This window comes from Lutjanus erythropterus, chromosome 23 (genome assembly GCF_056507025.1).
Source record: "Lutjanus erythropterus isolate fLutEry1 chromosome 23, fLutEry1.hap2, whole genome shotgun sequence".
NCBI classification, from domain to species: Eukaryota; Metazoa; Chordata; class Actinopteri; order Lutjaniformes; family Lutjanidae; genus Lutjanus; species Lutjanus erythropterus.
In genome coordinates, this window is record NC_139339.1 from 5,352,376 (window position 1) to 5,374,435 (window position 22,060).

The 22,060-nt window shown below is 41.3% G+C and overlaps 1 protein-coding gene across 1 annotated transcript in view; it reads left to right on the top strand.

Annotated features, from left to right (window-relative positions):
* Positions 1-22,060, top strand: part of LOC146305518 (sodium/calcium exchanger 1-like) — a 134,374-nt gene that overhangs the window by 12,027 nt on the left and 100,287 nt on the right. The window contains exon 2 of the mRNA XM_084711699.1: positions 10,623-10,778. The gene's annotated coding sequence lies outside the window, so the exon portion shown is untranslated. The remainder of the gene's footprint in view (positions 1-10,622; positions 10,779-22,060) is intronic.

The window sequence follows — 22,060 nt, forward strand, 5'->3', positions numbered from 1 at the left end:
CTGCTCATCTGGTGTAATGCAAGTCTCCTAAAGCCCCAACATGCCAAATAAACTAAAAGAAATATTATTTACACGGGGTGTGTGTGGTGTGACTGTGTGCAAACAGCATGTCAGGACCTTAGGAGACTTGGATTATGCCAGACGAGCAGTATGGAGGCATTTTATGTTTTTTCACCTCCACTGTTTGGGAAATTCTGCAGCACATTTTCCTGTGAAACTCCAGCAGTATTTTGCAGACTAACAAAATAAACCTGACACTCAGTCGGCACATAGGTGAGAAGATAATGGGTGAATTTTCATTGTTGGGTGAACTATCCCTTTAATCCGCAGGATTAAACAGGGATATACAACATAAAGCCCTGTTCGTATGCATGTGTACTGAAACAAAGACACCAATCCAATCTTCATTACTGCTAACTACTGTAGTTCAACCTTGACATGCTGTTACAGTAATTACTGTTTGATCATTTTTTCAGATGCAGCACTTTATTCCACTTAGTCTTCATGTTTAAATGGCAGAATTTAGTGCAACAGTGTGGTACAATGTCTTTTAAAATAAGTGTGAAAGAGGTGGAGTGCAAAATCTGTAAAATAAAAACTATGCTGGCACAGTGGCTCAGTCTGACATGCAGGATTAATGCCGGAGTGCAGAGCAGCATTAAACAGGTGGAGCCTCGCTTGCGTGAGACGGTCCTCACATTACAACCAAACATCCATCAACGAAATGTTCCTGTGCCCCCAGACTACCGAAACAAGCCAACACGGTGGTATGTTACGACCACTGCAACCAGTAATAACCTCAGGTCAGCACTAAAACATGGTCATACTCTCCCATGATAACCACTCACATGTACTGAAACTGGCATAAAAGTAGGTATTGTTGTTTTACCACATAAACTTACATGAAACCAAAAGAATCAGAAAATTAGAAGAAATGCAATTTAATAATGCAGACTTGTATTTAAGGCACAGTGGATTTATTTTGGCCACTTTGGGGCAGCAGAGCAAGCTGTAAACACAGGAAGTCCCGCCCCTTTTTGCTCTGTGTCCAATAACATTTGAGCAAGCTAGATACCTTGACCACCTCTCTTCTTTTCTGTAAAAATGACATATGTTCACATCTTGAGTTAGCTAATATCAACAAAATGCTTGCTAACAACTGATGTAGATTAGCTAGCTAGTTGGCTAGCATTTTGCTAACATTAGCTAACTGAGGATGTGTTGCTTTAAGAGGTTCCCCAGCAAAATCTTTTAACCATCTTCAAATTTTGGTTTTCTTTTCAACATAGACGAGCCGAGGATAGTAGAGAAAACAGGGGAGAAGAAAGCTGACGAGGTACCAAGATTGCTCAACTGTTATTGGATCACATAGTATAAAAGGGCGGGACTTAGGAAGAGTCAGTGTCCTAAATCACATCCAGCTAACAGAATAATATTAGCATAAATCTGGCATTGTGCTTTAGGTCATCTGATGAATATGAATCCAATATTCCAATATTCACTCTCCTTTAAACTCTGATTTTGTCTCCATCATTTTGTTTTGTCACTATGAGCGCCTTTTTTTGTATCGCACAGCCATTTGACCCATTGTTAATATAGAAATATTGATTCTTGCAGCTTTAAAATATGGCGAGAATCCCTGTTTTTTTCTGGTTAGAGTCCCAGTTCTGTGATTTGTTATGACAGTTACGTTTTTTCTATTTCTTTCTCTCCCTCCTCCTGCTTTATTGTCACTTTCACTTCCTTCCGCCTCTTTCCTCCTTGCTCTTTTTCCTTTCCTCCTTTACGATCACTCTCACTTCCACAACTTTTTCGTGATCACCTCCTCCTCTCACATTTTTGCTCGCCAGGTTCCCTCCTGTCTGTCTTTCTTTATCTCTCTCTCTAGATCTCGTTCCCAAATCCCGTCCTCTCCTCTTCTTCCGCCTCTGTTTCCCAGCTCGGCCCATTAGTCTCTACGGCCTCCTCACCTCGCGCCCTCCTCCATCCTCTCTGTCTTGTCACCCCGCTCCTGGGTTCTTTACTACCTTCATCCCCGCTGCCCCACCTCTCTTCTGTCTTTTCTCTGTCCAATTCCCACCATCACTCCCATATGTCCTTATTATTGTCTCTTCCAGCCAAGCTCAACCTCCTTTCAATCACTGGACATCTTCCCCTGCCTGTCCTGCCCTATAGTGTTTTATCTTGCATTATATTTCCTAATTTACTTATCTGTTTTGTCCTGTCCTGGCCGTTTCCATCCTTCTCTTGCCAGGCCTCTCTTCTTCTATTCATTTGTGTGTAATCTGTCACAGCAGCATAAACCCAAACCTATCTTATATAATCTGATAAGAGTCCACACACACACACGCACACACACACACACACACACACACACGCAGGCTTTCCAGCCAAGTTGCATGCATGACTGCCGGGTGTTTCGGCATGCAATGTGTGTTTGACGTTGTGTACACGAGTGCATGCATGTGTGATTGTGAAATCTTGCAAGTGTCAGCTTCATTGGACCGGGTGGTTTGTATGTTTGTGTGTTCATGTACGTGTGTGTGTGTGTGTGTGTGTGTGTGTGTGTGTGTGTGTGTGTGTGGAGAGATTGTCGTGTCTGGTGATTTTCTGATTGGATTAAATCAGGGATAAGAATCATAAGCGATAGAGCGATAGATGGGAAACAATAAAAAAAAGAACTAGAATGAAACAGGAGTGGACAACAGGCGCTCCTAAATACCCATAATCCACTCTGTTGTCATGCTACTGCAGCCTCTCTGCTTCTCTGTTTCTCTTTCATACTCTCTCAACACATCAGACAGAAATTCAGCAGAAACGTATCTTTTCTTGTTAAATTAACCTAAACACATAAGTTTTATTTACTCAAGTTCATTAAACTTTCTAGTATTCATTTTTTTGATCACTTTAGAACTTATAAACCTGAATTCTTTTGACTTGAAATGATGAATTGAATGAATGTACTGTACAAAGTTCAATCAACTCAATATATTAAGTTTCTAAAGAAATCAGCATATGAGCAGAGAAAATGTAAAATAAAGCGTGCCAGACGATTTAATCTTAAACTCTTAAACATGTTTTGTCAAGTGCAACTTAATTAATATAAAGTTTATTTGACTAAATCAGTTTATTTGTTCTGAATCATTTTCAAAGTTACCTCAACGTGTTTTCATGTTCAGTCAATTTAAAATTATAAGTCAGCCTGGACATTAACTTTTTCAAGTTAAAACAGTTGGTCTTGACTTAAGGTTCAAGACCTTGATGAAGTACAACTGACTTAGTATCAGGTTTATTCAACTACAAAATTATCTCAACTTGTCTTTTCAAATTAAGTCAACTTCAAATTCTAAGGCTGCCTGGACACCCATTTTTACAGTGAACAAGTGACTGAAGAGATGTTGCTTCAACTTTATATCTTAAGCTTATTAAACTCAGGTACAACTGAATATAATTTTTCACCTAAAATAGTTTCTTTATTTTAAATAAGGACAATATTACCTCAACTTGTCTTTTTAAAATTCAGTCAAATTAAAATGGTAAAGCAGCCCGGACCCTAACTTTTTAAGTTAAAACAAATTCTTTATTTTTTACAGCAAATGCACATTTCTTTTTCACACACTCCCCACTGCTGTGCAGCACCACACTTCAGCACAGTCTCTCTTTATATTCATGCTTTTCCTCTTCCAAGTCTTCATAGTTTGTCTTTGTGTTTGTGGAAGTTTCTGGTCCTCTCCAAACCCCTCAGACCTCACTGTGAGCGATTTCCAGAGGAACTCAGTGCGCATCTGAAAATAAAGCCTTTTTTTTTTTAAATGTTTTCTGTCACTCCCTAAAAATAATGCCCTCTTTCTAAAAAATATATATATATTATGGAGGGTTTTCACTGCGTCCCTGTGCTGCTCCTGTGAAATAAAGAAAAGGGCAGCGTGGGGGTTTTATCATACGGGAAAGCACTGAGCTAATGAAAGACTCGGTTCCATTTAACTTCATTAGTTTTACCACAGCTCTGTTGCTCCCATTTCCTGAACACAAACAAATCAAAGGCGCTCGTGTTATCCATCTGCTCTGTTATCAAACTGTACTGCTTCTTGGCATCGCGCTCAGGCCCACACACACACTCACACTGTGTGACACACCTCTTTTTGGCATTCATTCGAAGAAGCAGTAATTTCTCATCACCACAGGGGTATTTACTTTTGAAATTAAAGAAATGGAGGAGAGAGAGAGCGGGCGAGTGCCAGCTCTTTATGAATATGGCTGAGCGTGGAGCCAAAGGACTTGTAAAGTGCACTTATTTCTTAGCCGGAGGAAAGCAGTGACGAGGCAGCGGAGCTGGAAGCAGAACGATGAAAACAAGATTTCGGGGGAAAAACAGAGGGAGGTGGAGGGAAAACAACAGAGGATTTAATCACAGTGGGATAAAATAAACAAATGATGACAGATGAGGATGGAGATTTATTATAAGTCCACTTTTATTATAAGTCCACATGAAACGGAGAGCAGAGTGCTATTTGCTCCCACATATTTATGTGTTTCCTGTAGAAACAGGCAGCCGTGCAGCAGTCCATTAAACTAGTGGGGCTTTTCCACCGGTGCTTTTGGCTGCGCCGAGTCAAACTGTGCTGCATTTCCATTACCCCTTTTAGCACGCTGAGCTGCGCCGAGCCACGCCTGAGATGGACCTACAAGCGCGACCTGCTTCCAAGCAGGCTACAGTAATGTCTCGTCCCATGATGCCTCTTTCTTCCCTTCGAACAAGTGAGTGTTGTGATACTCAGCTCACAGGAGAGCAGAGAGAAAGATGTTTCTAAAAGTCTATATGTTCAGCTCTCAGCATTTGTGTAGCTTATGTTTTGATATTTAGTTTCTCTCCTGTGTCGCTGTTTGTACTTTCAGGTATCTGCTTTATTTTACTGTTTCATATTCACACAGGACTTTTATTGTGAAGAATTTTAGGAAACAGTGTGTTTATCCCCGAAACATATGTGAACGAGGAAACTGCTTTACAGACGCTCGACTCGAGCCTCCTCGAGCTCGTTTTCAGTTAAAAGACCCACCTTCAAGTGGGCAGCCCTGTTGTAATGGAAATGAAAACCCGTGCTGTGCTGGAATGATGGGCCGACTCAAACAAAGTCAAGTCAGGCCAGCTCTGTCTCAGTATTATTAGTTATAATTGGTTGGTTCTAGCACGAGGTGCAATGATTAAAGTGATTATGAATTGATTATTAAATTAATTTGCAACTGCTTTAATAAACAATTAATCATCTTGAGTAATTTTGTATGAATATAATTCAGAGTTTCCAGCCTCTTCAATGTGAATATTTTCTGGTTTCTTCACTCCTTTTTGACAGTAAACTGAATATCTTTGGGTTATGGGCAAAACAAGACACTCGAGGATGTCATTTTGGGCTTTTCTAATTCTAGCTTAGCTGAATCACAGGTCCTTTTAGATCTTCCCTCTCGCAGTGCAGCAGTAGCATTTCATCCATATGTCCTCTTCTTGCAGTGAACTCCCCGTTTCTTTGCTTTTACCACCACTGACGTACTGATTCATAAACAAGTCAACTTAACTAAGTCCTTTGTTCGTGAAGCTCTGTTCATAAAGTGATAGCTGGTCCCCTCAAATCTTGATTTCTTTCACGGTTCACGCATCGTTTGGTGTAAATGCCTCAACTGCTGCTGCAAACGGCCATGACACAAAAATGGGGAGAAGCTTTGGGTGGAGGTGTAAAAAGGCACGCAGGGTGAAGAAGGTGCCCATGCGATGGCAGAATGTGTGTGTGTGACAGAAAATGCTTCCATGTAAAGGTCTATGTGATGGGAAGTGTATGTGTGTTCAAACGGTGTGACGACTTGTAGTTGTGAACTCCACGTGAGTGCATCGGGGCCCCGCAGCAGAGAAATAACACTTAAATGAACAGCCTGCATGTGTGTGTGTGTGTGTGTGTGTGTGTGTGTGTATGAGTGAGTGAGTGTGTGTCACCAAGTCACTGTAGCAAAAAGAAATCCATATGAGTGAAGGAACACTATGGAACATGCTGCATGAAGCATGGTGCGTTGTTGTGAGTGAGTATGCTAAGTTTAAATGTTCACTCTCAATGTTCATATTCATTCATTTATGCATGATAAGTGTGCATGTGTGTGTGTGTGTGTGTGTGTGTATGTATGTGTGTGTGTGTGCACGTGCCTTAGCTAGCTAGTTCCCTCAGGCTCTCTGCTATCCTCTCTGTGTGTGACATTAGCAATGGACGGAAGTCTGAGCACCGTGCTGCCAGTACCTCTCAACATCATACACACACACACACACACACACACACACACACACATGATGGGGAAAACAAACAAACGGAGGCTGGCAGATACTGGATATGAACATCTGCAATATGACTTGCGCTCGGGGAGAGCAGAGTGCGCTTTGTGTGTGTGTGTGTGTGTGTTTGTTTGTGAGCGTGAACCGAACGTATCCATGACTTCACATCCATAGAAAGCCGGGGGAAGATTATGCTGATTGTGTGTTGCGTAAGACCATACGTGTAATATGCATTATGAGATTGCATACTTTACATTATGGGGATTATCTAAAGCCACAGTTCGAGACCTGTCAAGCTGCCAGGGCCAGTTAGAGACTGGCTTACGCTCTCACAGCATGCAGTCACACACAGACTATTAGACAGTTTCTGTTTTGTTCGTAGCTCATTAGGAATCACAGAGCACCTGGACACTGTGACATCAAATATATATGACTGCAGGGATGCATGAAGAGCACACGCAACGTCACATGACAGTTCATGATTAAATAAAAACAACATTCATCTACAAGAGTGGTCAAACACCTTCTGCTAATACACATTACATTATATTTAATTGCTTGACACTCACTAGCCAACCAGAATCGACTGTTATGTCATATCATAGTATGTTTCGCGATAAAAGATGCACAGTAGCAACTGATGCTGGATATAAAATTACACATTCTTTACATACTCGGCCAGGTGGCAACAGTACAGCTGAGCCAGATTATGAAGGATTTTATTAAAGAGTGGTTGCAGAAGAGCAGACTGTCATTTCATTAAAACGTTACAACACATAACACAACACATAAACATGTTGCCTTTGACCTGCCACTGGAGAGCTTGGAAACATGCATATAGAGTTAAAATTAATGGAATTATAAACCTGTATTATGTGAAATTTTGAATCCACAATCTCTAATCTCTAATCAGCCCCTCCAGGAAGAAAATCATACATGTACTTTTCAATGAACTGACTTTGTTTTATTTTTTTTTTATTTTTATTTATTTATTTTTTTTGTTATGGTACTGAAAAGAACACAAGGTTTTTCATTGTTATTGACATTTATCACTGCTCTGTGTTCTTTATTTTTATGTAAATTTGTGCTGGTTTTGAGTTTGAGCTCCAAAACCACTTTGTTTCTTTGTGGAATACCTCCCAAGTTAAACTTCTTCATTTACATTTAAAGCATGTTTTGTTAGAATTTTTGTAATCTTTAGTCCTTTTCTTGAGGTTGCTTAGAACACAGTGTGATTTTATTCTCTGTGGAACAAGTTGCCTTTGATTTTTAATGAAGTCTACAAAAAATGTTTTTTCAATGTTCACTTCACAAAAAAAACTTCACAGTTTTTAGAAAAACTGCCATGAAATCAGGCATTTTAGGCTGCAGCAATCCCCAAAAAGGCCTGTGAAATCCTAGAGGGACTGTCTGATCTAACGAATCCCCGTTCTTTCCCTCAAATCTTTCCTTTTGAAACAGGAATCTTTCTTTCCAGTCTGAACTTTGCTCTCTTTCTCTTAGTACTCTCCGCTTCTGTCACTCATAGTCGTGTCTACAGGGGAACCCCAGGCCCGTGAAAGATCACAGGAGAGTGATCATTTGAACCCAAACTACAATATTTCTTTTACCATAACCAAGTGTTTTCTATTCCTAAACATACCCAGATTCTAACCACAGTGTGGTCATTTGCAAGTATCGCAAATCAAGGGTTCTCTTGTAGACACGACCCTCACTTGCTGAGGAGACGAAGGAGGACGAGGTGCGTCATGAAACGGCATGTTGTGCAGCTGTATAGTAGTCTGGGTGGAAACTTTAAGAGTTGTAGGGCTTAAATCAGGAGAATTGTGACCCCGGGACGAAACCGCAACAGGGCAATCAAAAATGTGAGTCCTCTAGGAAAATCGGGAGGGTTGGCAAGTATGGGCTGACCAGCTTCACTTTACCCGCATAACTTCTACTACTACTGAGGAGGCTGCGGCGTTTATTCATGGGCAAACTGCAACCTACACTGTACATTTACTGCCACTAGACAACTTCACTGTAGGGTTGATGTATTTGCCACCAATGGTCACTCTGTGTCAGTTCAGTGACCATTGCCCAGCTTTAACAACAGCCCTCGTCAGAGAGGTGATAATGTTTATTTTTTGTTGAAAATATTTTAGAGAGGTGCTGTTGATTCAACTTTATGGTCATTTAGAGTTTGCTAAAATCACACAGTAACACACTCACTCATGCTACTCAGAGAAACAGGGTTACTAAGTGTAACTGCATTGCTTATAGTTGCCTCCTTTTAGTGTCTAAAGCATTTATTTGAAAGCTACTTACAAATCTTACCAGCCTCCTGAAGTCTTGAAATGATGTATATCCCACAGGTAATCCACTTTTTGAAATCCCTCGTATTAAAATCCCTGTAAACTTGGTTTCAAATGTCAACTTTTTGTCAGCAGCATGTTTAAATATTCATAAAAATGAGCAGCAATCGAAGTTGTTCGCTGCAAATGAAGGTTTTAATCAATACTGAGTGGAGTTGCTCTGTATAACTGGGTGTTTGTAGGTCTTTATCCCAAATTTAATCCAAGTTTGACTTAACTTAATACTTTTAAGCCAGTTTTACTGTTGATATAGCTCTGGGATTAACATTAGCCACACACACACACACACACACACACATGCTCAGAGAGTCTTTTTCCACTGGCTTTGTCCATTCAGTTATTTTTTCTCTCTGATCCCTGATCATGTCTTTATAAAGGCAGCGTAGTTATTAACCTCCAGCCTGAGGGCAGTGTTCATTAAGTTCATTCTCTAATGTAGGCCTAATCTAGAGGTAGAATGAAACATTCATACACGCTTCACCATTCATCTGTCTGCTGATACTCCACCAAACCTCTCTGGCCTTTACAGCCTAAAGGGCCCACTGACACTTTTCTCATTTCCTCCTCTGCATCGTCTGCATGCCATTACTCTTTTCTTGAATTGTCTGCTCCAATGCTCTCTTTTCTCCTGCCTTACATAGTCTTAGGGTTATTTTTCCTTTTCCTTTTCCTTTCCTTTCCTTTCCTTTCCTTTCCAAACATTTTGTTTCGTTTCCTTTCCGAACCATTCCTCTTCTCTCCTTTCTAAACCTTTCCTTTCCAGACCTTTTGGTCATTTCATTTCCTTTTGATTCCTTTCGTTTCCTTCCCAATCCTTTCCTTTCCTTTCCAAACTTTTCCTTTCCTTTCTGAACTTTTCCAAACCTTTCCTTTCGTTCTCTTTCTTTTCCTTTGTTTGTTTTCCTTTCCTTTCCTTTCCAATCCTTTCCTTTCCTTTCTGATCCTTTCCTTTCCATCCTCCCCTCCCTCTTCATTACTGTGCTCCCCTCCTGTTCCATTACCAGCATCACAATCTGTTGCTTGCTTGAATCTCAATCGCGGCTTCAAACATGCTTTTAGACGGATCAAAGTAGATATTAAGCGCTAGTACACACACGTACGCGGGCACACACACACACACGCACAAACACACACACGTGGGGCATCACATGCATACATCTCCACACCCTCACAATGAGCTTATTGCGAATTAGTGGCTTCAAAGACTTAAATAAACACTGTGCGGTGTGTTATCTCTAAAATTTCACATGCACACCCACACATTTCCAGACCCACCCACTCAAATTACACAGAACTAATTTGTGCATATGCATGAAAAATGTCTGAGTGTGAAAGTAGGAACGTTAGGATGGACCTGTGTGGGTTTTTTTCATGAGCATGAGAGAACACAAAAGTGTGTGTGCAGTTGAGTGTGTGATTGCCTGTGTAATGAATGCTTGTTATTCTCAGATCTGCTGGTTAAGAAGGATGTCGGGCGAGGGTCGAATGCTTCAAAGGCTCTTTCATGCCTGCCTCAGTTAGGTCACATCGACCTCTGGGTCTGCAGATCGATTGACCAGCCTTAATTTGACGCATTGGGGAAGCAAGCGCTCCTCTAATCGAACTTTTGAATGCACGCGCAAACACGTGTACATTCACGGGATGCGAGAAATTTCAGTGAACAATCAATGTGAATAATGTGTCAATTATCAGCGTCACCAGTACTCTTTTCTTTGCCTTTACTCTACTTCAACAATTCCATTTCCAATTCCAACATCCTTTCATAAGTTTCCTGCTACCAAATTAATTTAAAGCCAAAAGATATTCTCCTTTTAGCTCTGTTTTGGTCTCCACCAGCTTTAGCCTAGCTGTGTTCACCAGCTAGACACTGACTTTGTTTGTCTGCCAGTGTGACGCAGGCGGTGTATGGATTATCAGCACAGATGGGTGATTTCTTTTCTTTTCTTTTCTTTAAACAGGTGTCTGCTGCAGCTGGAGACATCACTGATAAGAGCCTTTAGGGCCAGAGAACCAAAACAATAAACTGAAGGATGCTAAAACTCTTCACGGAGCTCTGAAGGGAACCGCCAACTTGTGTGATAATTCTTTGTGGGTTCGTCTGCCACCTGACGAATGTAAGTTCAAATATTCACTCCCCTTTTTAGCTCTGTTTTGGTCTCCACCAACTTCTAGAGGCTCTTTAGCTGCTTATCTATGTTAACCAGCTAAATATTTACTTTGTCTGCCATATGTTTAGTTCTGAGCATGTAGAGTAAACACAGGTTATCAAAGTTTTTGTTGTTGAAACCAGCTGCCTGCTGTGGCTGGAAATGATGATGAGGTCAAAGAGGTGAAAGATGCTAAAGTGCTCCATAGAGCTGAGAGGAACTGCAAAGTTTGGTGATAACTGACCCTTCCTTAGTCCCGCCTCTTTTTGCTCTGTGGTCCAGTAGCAGTTTAACAAGCTTGGTACCCGGCAGAGCCTTGGAGTTTCCTCTTTTCCTGTTTCCTGTTCTCAGATATGCTACATGCTAGATTTGTCTATGTTGAAAAGAAAAACTAATTTTGAAGATGATGTCAGCAAAACACTCGTTAGCTAGAGTTCTGCAAACATAAGCTGTCAGATCTTACTTGCTAGCTAACAATTGATGAGGATTAACTAGCTAGTTAGTTAGCATTCTGCAAACATTACCTATCAGATGTAACCAGCTTGCCAACAATTGGTGAGAGCCAGTGTTTTGCTCTAGTTAGCTCAGGAGTTTTGCTACAGTACAAATCACTAGCTAGCCAAGAATTGATGCAGATTAGCTACCTAGATAATGTTTTTTATACATTAGCTAACTTAAGATGTGACTATATGTCACTTTTACAAATCCCTCAGCAACATCTTTTAGTCTGCTGCTGTGTGTTATGTTTTTTGCTTTTCAACATAGATTAGCATAGCACGTAGCACGTTGTTACTATGCGAAGCACCTTTCATATTAGTGGTTTGACCCATTGCACATATTAAAATAATAATTTGTGCAGCTTTAAGGTTTTGCATTTGTAGCTTACAGTTGCACAACTTGCACAGACTTGACATTGACACACACACGTTCTTGGCATTGCAGCATTTTTTTTTTTTTTATTGGAAATGCAGTTTAGCACTTACGACACAGGAAATCACCAGCAATATCACAGTGGTTCTGTAAACAGTTTTTATATGAGGAATGTTGATGCTGACTGTGTTTCTCACAGTTGCACACAAGAGCTGACGAATACAACTGCAGCCCTCTAGAGAGCTTTAGACGTTTGTGCTCAGAGGCACCATAATTCTAAATCTTGAGGTGAACATTACTTATTCATCTTCTCTAGTCACGTTTAACCAAGCCAAGACGTTCGATTTAAACTGGCATCCTTCCAGTCACAAGCCCACACAAAGTCCTCTGACCTCGCCGCTGCCTCTGTCCCTGCTGAACTCCTCTCTGTTCTCATGGGTGTGTAGCCTGGAGCTGTCGGTCATGAAGCAACAGTTTAATTCATATTTTAAAAGTGGGAAGCGACAGGCAAGCAGAGGGATGAATTTCACCCAGATGTACTCTGGAGTCTTCTGTGTACATGGTGTGTGTTTTCATTGACCTCCTTCACCCGCCCTGTCAAACCGGGTCCCGATTAGACGCGAGGAAACATCATCGATCCAAAGATGGAAAAGCAGCTGGGGGGTGGGGTGTTGGACTAAAATCGTTTCACCGAGTACTTCTCATTTCTCTCATCTCTCTCTGTCACACGCAGACACACACATGCACACACACACACACACAATAACCCCCTTCTCTCATACCCGTAATGATAACGTTAAAGACTTTTGTATCTCATTAATCACCATGGCAACAGTATTGGACCTACTTTCTACTCTCCCTTTCTCTCTCTTTGTTTTTGCTCTCTCTCTCTCTCTCTCTCTCTCTCTCTCCCTCACACACACACACACACACACACACACACACACACACACACACACACACTTGGAGATTATGCTTCCATTCTCCTCCACTATACAACCATCTATATTCAGTCCTGTATTGGATATTATTGGATGTGACATACTGCTGATGCACTCTCACTGTTGCTTGGATTTCGTTGCTGCAGGACGTGCTGCTGGATTCTGAGTGATTGCATGTGTGTCCATGTTTGTGCGTCATTGTGTGTGTGTGTGTGTGTGTGTGTTAGAGATGTACCCAACCCTTTTTTTTTCAGTTGGAATCTGATGCCGATATCTTAATTCCCTTCTTCTTATTATTGTTATTGTTATTATTATTCTTATTAGTAGTAGTACATTACATGAGGCTAAAACTGAACTTCAATCTGGAAAGATTGTGCAGTTTGTGTAATGTCACTTGTGTAATGGCATCCTTCAACCATTGTGGGGCTCTGCAGGATTCTGGATTTTGACTGATCCACTTTTTTCAGTTCCAATTCCAATGTGTAAATTTGGATATTTGCTAATATGTTACTATACTGACGACAGCACTCTTTCTTCTTTCTTGCTATTATTATTATTGTTGTTATTATTATTATTAGTAGTAGTAGTAGTAGAAGATTACATGAAGTTGAAGTTTGTGTAGTTTGTGTAATGGCGTCCTGCAACCACTGCGATTCTGGCTTGTGCTGCTAAATGGGCTGAGAGATGGCTCTAATTTGCATAAATTTCCCACAATGCATTGCTGCGAGTTTCAGTAAAATTGTAATGTCGAATGCACGTGTTTCCCTTCTGGTACAAGTAAATAGTCAAAGTCGCTATCAAGCCCCAGTTCACACTGCTTAGCTTTGTGTTCACAAATAGAAAACATGTGGCATTGTGAAATTTAGGTCTGAAAGTGAATCAGTGTTGCAAGTTCGACACCCAGTGAATGCTTTCTGACAATATCGGGGCCTGATTCTGGTTCAGATCGGTTCCATCCCTAGTGTTCGTGTGTGTGTGTGTGTGTGTGTGTGTGTGTGTGTGTGTGTGTGTGTGTGTGTGTGTGTGTGTGTGTGCGTGCGTGGGAGTAACAGAGTGAGTGAGTGTCTTCTGGAGGTTGTGGCAGGTGTGTAACCTCCTGAGGGCTGAGTTGCATTGTTAGCAGAGTAGTGGTAGTCTGTGTGTACGCTGCAGGGGCATCCACATTACAAGGTAATATGGATTTGTTGTATGAATACAGATCTCGTGTGTGTGTGTGTGTGTGTGTGTGTATTTCTGCACTGTAAAGCAGGTGAGAACAGTTCAAGATGTCTTTAAGCGAGAGCAGATGGGATCTCAAATGTTATTGGAGCGTACGCTACATGATTCATTTATGGTGTGTGTGTTCCTGCAGCTGATTGTGTATGTATGTGCCGTTGTCACCCTGAGGGGGTTATATAAACACAATTTCATACCAGCCAAAGCACAAAACAGGAAGGGATGTGAGATGTGCACATAATTATTTAAAGAATTTACTGTGTTCTTTCGTGTTTACACAGAGAAAGTGAGCCTGGCTCAGAGTTGGCTTCGCATCTAAACCATTAATCTGACTTATAAGCTGCACTAAGCATGGCTTTTATTCAAAACACCCACCTGTCTCTTCACAAAGTTCTGCTTCAAAACATATTCACCATTTTTTGAGGCTGTAGATTCAGGCTAATTTTACTTTGGCATCAGTTATAAACGCAGAACATTTAATGAACATTCTATTGTCTATTGTACAAAGTCGCCCCCCTCCTTCCAACGTCCCAAACAAAGTGATCCGTCGTCCTGTTGCTGTGTCCTCAGTCTGTGTTGTCGGTGTGTGTAACTCCCTCTGCAGCTCTCACAGATAGAGAGCAGAGGACGGAGACAGGGATGTATGTGTTTGCTGCAATGTTTTCAAAGAGTACCGACCTCACAGCTTGTGCTGGCAGGGGGCTGCACACCGCTGGCCAAAGGCTGACCCCAAAAACATCCTGTGAAAATAAAAAAAAGTGAAAAATTCAGGCAGAGGGCGGCGTCTCTGCAGATACAGACGCCACCACATACCTCTAGTGGGTCATAAATAGTGAATGACAGGGATTATTTGATGAGTCTATATGTTGTTTTTTAGGAAAATCCTGCATAGTGTTCTTTTTAAACTTTGTTTTAAAAAGGAGAGGATTCACAGCCCACACTGTGCTTTAACTAATGATTGTTGCATCATGATTATGTCCACTTTGACAGCTGCCTCGCATTTTTCTGATTTTTCCTCCTCAATTTCTATTATGTGAACCTTTTCCGAGCTGTAAAAATGTGCTGAATTGTGTCATTTTGGACCAGAGAGTCTATCAACCTTTGAATGAGTGGGGGGAAAAAAACCCTCAGTGAGTATAAAATCAATTTTATCTTTTCAATGGAACTTTAGTGAAAATCACAAGTGATGTGTCTCACTAATCACAGGCCAGTTTTGTTGAACCGAAACTTGAATTTGAGTTTACAAGTGGGGATATATGAAGATTTCTGGATGTAATTTTTACTGGATTTTTCAACACCCACAGAATATTCAGTTCCTCGATCTCAATCATGGCTTTCATCTTGCAATTTGCTTCACTGGTGTCAAGTGACAGATGTAATGTAACTTACATATTTTAACCTAAAACACAATCTTTTCCTAAACCTACTCAATCAGGTGTTAAATAATCTTTCTGGTCTCACACAGCTCTTAAAGGATATGTTGTGCATCAAAATGAGACACAGAAGAGCTTGACAAAACCCTGTTGAAAGAACATAAACTTGTTGGAAATAAAGAAAGTATTTAAACCTTATCTAAACGTATCGAAATAGTTTTCTTCTTTAAACCTCTACAAACTGGGAACACTTCACCACGTGTTAAAAAAGGCTTTTCTGGCGGCAGCCCAGCCGGGGATGTTTTGTTTCTTGGCTGCCGCCTTAAACTAATCCTCGTCTATTACAGATCCGGAGTTTTGGGGTCACCTTTTTTGCCAAGAGACCACTAGTACAGTCAGTCCAGCCACTCCAATAATCAAGAGATTGATTTGTGTTTTGGACAGTCACAGTTGCCAAGTGCTGTTGGCCAGTTGAAGTTACTTCTCCCTGTTGGCAGTAGTCTCTGTTCTTCTTGTCTTGTTATTATCAGCTGATACAGTATGAAGGTTGTGGTGTGTTTTCTGCACTAAGGTCCAATTTAACATTACAGGACCCAACTTGCAGCCAAGTTGCACCAATGTAGCTTGTTAATTTTCTGTGGCTTTCTTTCGGTGGGTTCATTCTCAGTTCAGTTTCCCCTCGGAGCTGCAGAGATTCAGTGTTGATTCTGGGATGCTTTCTATTAGGGAGTCTTCGGCTCGTGTTCCCAGGTTGAAAATTGGAAGAGAGATTCTCTCCTGCTGCACTAGACTGAAAGACATTAAATCAAAGTACTCCTGAAGGTGCCGGGTGGGGGGGATATTGCTCTCAGCGGGAATGGAGATTTGAGACTTGGACAAAATCCATAACAGCTTCAGAGTGGTGTTGTTATGGTGGAATATCAATCATGTTTTTCAGCAGCTTCAACTCACAGGTTTCAATAAGCTTCCGGACGTGACCTTTGGAAACGAAATGTAACCCGGCGTACCGACACTTGGTGATTTGTTTTTTTGTGAAACGCTTGCGCTTTAAGGATCGCATTAAACACCTTTTGGTGACGTGCCTTCCAATTCCTGGGCCCGTTTTGCTGTCTGTTGATGTATTTTTTTCTTCTCCTCTGACAGTGAAGGCGACGTGAAGCTTTTGTCTGTGGCTCTGCTGCTGACTGTGACAGGGCTGGCATATTTGGTGCCCAAGGCAAGATCACTGGCACCCCATCTCTTGAAATGACCTCTGACAGACCAGCCCATGCAATGAACCCTACGTGCAAGGGGCTGACATCCAGTAAATTCTTCAGAGAGACAAATGAATAGAAATATCTCTCATAAATACAATAAAAAAACCCCCACTTCAGATCAGTTCAACTTAAAGCAAACAGAAGTGATTCAGCAGAAAACACACAAGTCGGTGTGATTAGAAATTCAATGGGCTGGTGTCAGGCAGCTGAGCCTCCTGGTCTTGTTGAAGCAAAGACATCAACACGAGATGACTTGCAGTCAAACCTGTCATCCGCCGACCCGCTTGGCTGCTGATATTGAGTGTTCCTGCAGGCGCAAGAGGCCAGATGAGAACAGGACGGGCCGAATCTCTGGCAAGACTTTGACTATTAGAAGTCTCTATATACAGTGTATATTAAGTATATTAGTATGAAGTATTGAGTATTATTAGGAAGTCTTTGATTCTTTGGTTCTTTCTTCTTTCATTCTTTCTTTGGATATTTTTTAATGTTTTGTTTTGTTCCTTGGTTCCTTGGCTGTTGGGGCTCTTTAGGCCCAACATGGAACCAGCCCCATTCCAGTCCAAGCACTAGCACAAGTTAATTTTGGGGCCGACTCTTTCTTCGGTTCTTTGGTTCTTGTCGTTGTTTCTTCTGTTTTTTTCTTAAGTTCTTTGGTTCATTGTCGGTTCTTTCATCTTCTTTCTTCTTCTTCTTTCTTGTTGACCAGTTGTCTCTCCATGTTTATGCTAGGCTAAGCTAATTGCTTTCTGGCTTTAGAAATGAGACCGGACATATTTCTCCAAATTTCAAAATATGTTGAAGGAAAGTTGGTGCACCATTAAACTGCAACATCTAATCTCAAAATACCTCCACAAAGACCTTGAGCCACACTGTAAGAGTGTTCTTGTATGTGTGTTTTTTTTCTCCCCACTTGACCATTTCCACACGTAGCGAGTGTCGAGTTTTCAGACCGTCCGTGTCAAACAAAATGTGATGTATCCTCCTCCAGAGAGCACACAGAGCCGGGTCAGACAGCCAGGTCATGGCAAAGTCAAACTCCCAGTTGTGAACAGTGTCTGAAGACATGAGGCATGAGTCATCCCCTCAGCCGACTTACACACCTTTGGAAACATTTGGTGCGCTGCCATTCACTCTGTTTGAGTGTGTGTGTGTGTGTGTGTGTGTGTGTGTGTTTGTGGGTGCACACTTATTGACTCTCTGTGTTTGTTGGCAATGCAGGCAGCCAAAATCGGCAGTCACCTGCAACAGTGAGTCAGTCCGTCACCCTCTCCATTCAATATGGTGTCATTTAGACAAGACTGCAATGCACTCAGAGGCGTGAGCGTGTGTTCGTCTTTTATTTGTGGGATTGTATTTCACGTTTCCGCCTTGTTTTTGTGTGGGTTTTTTTTGCATCTCGGCGCCTGTGTTGCAGAAGGTCTTTGTGCTGGCAAACAATACGTTGCATGTGAAAGCTGTGTGTATTTATGTGCGTGTGTGCTGGTGTGAGTCTGTATTTGAAAGCAAGCTCCATGTTTCTGTTTGACCTTTGGAATTCCCTCGGCCCGTCACACGCCGCTGCTCCGCTATAGACTCACACACACCGTTTGTTCACATGTGTGTCAGTGTGTGTGTGCAGACACAGAGAGGGAGAGCGCGTGAAAAAAATGGGGCGAGAAAATGAAAGAAAGGCCTTAAATGTTTAATTCTGGAGTTGAATTTGTGCAATTTGATATTGTTCATGCATAATTTCCACCAGTGTCATGAATTGAATCAAGAGAAAGAGTCAAAGGGACAAAGACACAGACAGACAAATGTAAAAACACTAAGAGCAGCAGAGATGGAGACGCCTGTGCAGCTCATAGCGCGCAGGTCAAAGGTCAAGCAGTCACAGATTTAATTGAATAAACCTATAACTGCCTTGTAATAGCTGCTGGATGTGTGGGGGTGGTGTTATTAGCAGGCTCTGGTCTTGTGAGTATGGATCATGGCTCTGATCATTATCTGAATCCTTACATTGGGTCAGCACAGCGTCAATAATGAATACATGAGGAGATAATTGAAATGCATTCCCTCAGGGTGCCAGGGGTGAGTTGGATTCAAATCAAGTCCTTCGAACATGATTGGGGCAGAATAATTAAAAATGTCTTTTTCATTAGCCACTAACCGCGGGCAATATAGATGAGGTCGTGTTTTCTTTCTGTCTTTGGTTAATTGGTTCTTTCTTCATTTCTTTGTTGTTTTAGATTGTTCTTTGGTTAGGTCTTTGATTCTTTGGTTCTTTTGCATCTATTCTAATGATCTGGTTTGTGCTTTGATTATTTCTGTGGTTCATTGGTTCTTTGGTTCTTTCTTTGGGTATTTTGGCAGTCTGGTTCGTGCTTTGGTTCTTTCTTCATTTCTTTGGTTCTTTGGCTTTTTGGCTCTTTGATACTTTGGTTCTTTATTTAGATATTTTTAGTGTTTTCGTTCTTTCCATGTTTTTTTTTTTTTTGGCTTTTTGGCTCTTTCTTTGCTGTTTTTCTTTAGTTCTTTGGCTCATTTGTTACTTCTTTGATTAACTCGTTGATTCTTTGGTTCTTGCCTTGGTTCGTTCTTTGGCTTTTTAGCTCTTTGGTTCCTTGGTTCTTTCTTTTCATATTTTTGGTGTTTTGGTTCTTTCCTTGTTTGTATATTTTTTTATTTGTTTGTTTGACTTTTTCTTCTGTTCTTTGGTCCTTTTTTTTAGTTTTTTGGTTTTGTTTGTTGGTTCTGTAGTTGATTGTTTGGTTCTTCTTTCCTCCTTCTTTCCTTCCTTCCTTCTTTCAGTCTGCTGAATAAAAATGTTCCAATAAATTTAGTCCATGTGATTTGCTTAATTAGAAAATACTGCCTTGGTTCTAAATCATTTAGCATGCAACTATTTCCAGTGTTGACATAATGAGTTTTGCTGATCTTGACTTACTCACTGTCTAATTTGTAGCCATATGTTCCAAAGATGCTGATGTGTGCAGATGGTGCTGTTTTATTGCGTTGGTTGGTGTACAAATCAATAGAGCCACAAAGAGGGAAATGGAGAGAAGATGGGACGTGTGAGGGAGAAAAAAATGAGAAAAAAGACAAGTGAGCAGTTGAGAATGACAAAAAGTTTGAAAAATGGAGGAGCTGCAAGACGACATTGTTGAAAATAGGAAATGTGTGGCAGGTGGAAGTGGGTGAGGGATGGAAGGACGGACGTCATAAAGAAACAGATGAAACAGGCACAAAGATAGAGGAAAATAAAGAAAGAGAGTGATGAACTGAGGGAAACGGTGCAGCATTAGGATGACTGACTGCAGACCGATGTGACTGGGAGAGTGAGAGTGTGAAGAAGAAAACACAGATGACAGATAGAGGTGAAGAGGTGGAGCGACAGGTGAGAGAGGTGAAATGGTGCAGATTAGCAGAGATGAGAGGCTGATGCACCGTGGAGAACGAGGCGGCTGCAGGAGGTGGAGAATGAATGGATGATTGCTATGAAAATGGAGTGTAGGACAAGATTAAACCTAATTAGAACATTATAATGACTTTGTAAGGTGAAACGAATAGATGGCGCCCATTATGTTGGAGATAAAGAATGGAGACAAGCCAACTCTTTAATGAAGAATAACACTGATTCTAACCAGGGTCATTTTTTGGAAAATTCTGTGGAAATGTATTAAGTGAGGCTCGGGCAGAGAGACGGATGGGGAACGATGAAAAGAATAAACAAGGACGATGGAGAAAAATAGAGATGAAAGTAGCGTAGAAGGAAAAAATATATATATATATATCAAAATGACAGACAAAGTTATGAAGTGGAGAGAAGTGCAGTGTAATGAGGTGGAGAAAGACTGACTGGGAAAGGTGGCATCAGTAAGACTTGTAGGATGCTGACTAAGAGAGATCACATCAAGAGAAAATGAGAGAAAAGAGTTATGATCAGCAGCGTAGAGGAACGAGGGAAATGTGATGCAGAAAATGTGAAGTGGAAGGAAAGGAAAGCTTATTTTAGAGAGGAAGAAATAAAAGACGGACACAAAGGAAGGAAAAAATAGCAAGGAGACGTGATGATTACATATGATGAAAGACATATTTGATCATTTTAGCCGTGGTTTTGCTCTATGGATGGCAACCAGTCAGTGATTTGTGGGAATGGCCGAACGGGGTCATGATTATATGATGATTGAATTTAATATTTGTAGTATTTTTGGCCAGTTATTATCATTCCCACTCCCATTGACTTATTTTACATCTCCATCCCTGTCCCGTCCCGTGGCTAATGGTGACATTGACTCCCATCCTATGGGAATCCCAGAAAAAATGTCAACCTCTTCTCTCTTTTCTGCGTTGCAGTAAATTCAGTATGAGTAGCTGTTGTTCGACATTTATTAACTCCAACTCCGACACGAAACGTTCAAATTCAGTCACCATGTTTGAAGTATGTGAAGAAGCTCAACACAGTGGTGCAGAACTAGTTTTTGTGTAAGAAATGCAGAGCGACACAAACACACAAGCCTTGGATTAAAAAGAAGATCTGTGTAGTCTTACATAATTCAGTTTATGTATATGAAGCAGCGTGTGAGGATTCACTGATCTGCACCAATTAGTGTTTGAGATACGGCCGTACTGATTCAAACAGCTTGTATCAAACACAGATTAAGAGCAGATAATGTAAAGAAACCCTTTATATGACGCATGTATTCCTCATGGCTGTGTGTTTCGTGACAATCAGCATCTTTTCACTTCTTGCCCTTGGTTTTCCTTGACCTCGCTCTGCTCTGCTCTGCTCATCAGCGCCACGTGGAAGTCTAATCTAATGTGACACTTAAGAAAGATCCACATCAACAGAGGTTTCTCAGCTTTAACTGCACACAGAGAAGATGGTTTACATAGTTGGACTACCTTTAGAGAACATGTGTGTGTGTGTGTGTGTCTGTGTGTGTGTGTGTGTGTGTGTGTGTGTGTCCAGGTCGCCTAAGTGCTCCTCTAACAGGCGTTCACGGCTGATTGAGGTGGCGGAAGCTCCAGCAACCTCTTTCTGGCGTATTCTCAGCTGAGAGAATACACACACACACACACTAATGTTTCATATCTGACAGTCCAGTAAATGCCTTCGTCTCCAGTGTGCACGGTCATGCATGGAAATGTACGAGTGCCATTACCTTCACACCGCCGTTCAGTGGAATTTATATTGGAATTTAATGGAGGAGAATCTCAAGCAGCTTGTATATTATATTTAATACAACGTTTAGCCGCAGCCCGACAATATGGTCGCACAAAAGTCATTCTAGCAGAGACGAGTGGAGGCTAATGGTTAAAAAGGTGAAGCTGCGATCGTGCAGTTTGAGTCGAGGGAGAGGCTGAAGTGTCTGAACAGGGAGAGAGAGACACACACTCATACCCCCCCACACACACACACCGTGCCCTCCTTCAGCAGCCACCATCACACTGCCCTTGAACAGGACACTAAAGACCTAACCGAGGCCGACAATGCAGAACTGTGAGTGTGAAGCTCGATGAAAAAAAAAAGGCTACTGTGCTTAATCAACCTTTTCCAGATGAAGGTTAAAGTAATCATCTGTGACATTTTTATGTAGATGTCCATTTTGTTG